Below are 740 nucleotides of genomic sequence, written 5' to 3' on the forward strand. Positions count from 1 at the left end.
GGGTATTCCTTACCAGAACAAGCTCAAGCGCCTTGGTCTTCGGATCTGTGGTAAGCTCCTTGGTTATCGGGTCAATCTTGTACCGGGCCCTGACATAGTTCCTGGTCTGCTTGTCACGGTATTTATCGAAGAGGGGAGGTAGGCCTTGCTCGGCACGCTCCGCGTCTCCTTGTCCCATATAGGTTCCTCCACTCTGTAACCGTCGGGACCGAGTTTGTGGACCCCTAAGTTCAAGTCCTGCATATCTTTCCCCCACTGACTTGATTCCGCGGTTGCGTTGCTCTCGCACTTGATCTTGAACTCCAGGTAGTCAGCTTCGTTGATCGAAGGATTTGTCTCCTTGATCTTCTCATAACTATCACCTTTTTCAATCCTTCTCTTCACCGCGGCTCTCTAAGTAGCCAGGGTCGTGCTCATCTTCGTGAGGGCAGCACTGTTCACTTTATTCCCGGAGAGGCGTGTGTTGGCAAAGTCACCGGGGAACTTGTATCATTCGTGCAGCTTCATGAAGAGGATGTTGCGCAAATTCCCTCGGTCACGATGCCTTAGGTACTTGGTGTTGATCGAGACGGTGCTCCGGAGAATGCACCCGAGCTGTCCCGCGTACCCCTTGACTAATTCTTTGGGCGCCGTTGGCTGCCCACTGGAGGACACTTCAGTAAATTCCTCCTTGACGGTGCCGAGCACGCTCGGGCGCCGGTCCTTCCGTTGCCTCTTCGGTTGGCTGCCATCTGTGCATG

Source organism: Triticum dicoccoides, chromosome 2A (assembly GCF_002162155.2).
Source record: "Triticum dicoccoides isolate Atlit2015 ecotype Zavitan chromosome 2A, WEW_v2.0, whole genome shotgun sequence".
NCBI lineage: Eukaryota > Viridiplantae > Streptophyta > Magnoliopsida > Poales > Poaceae > Triticum > Triticum dicoccoides.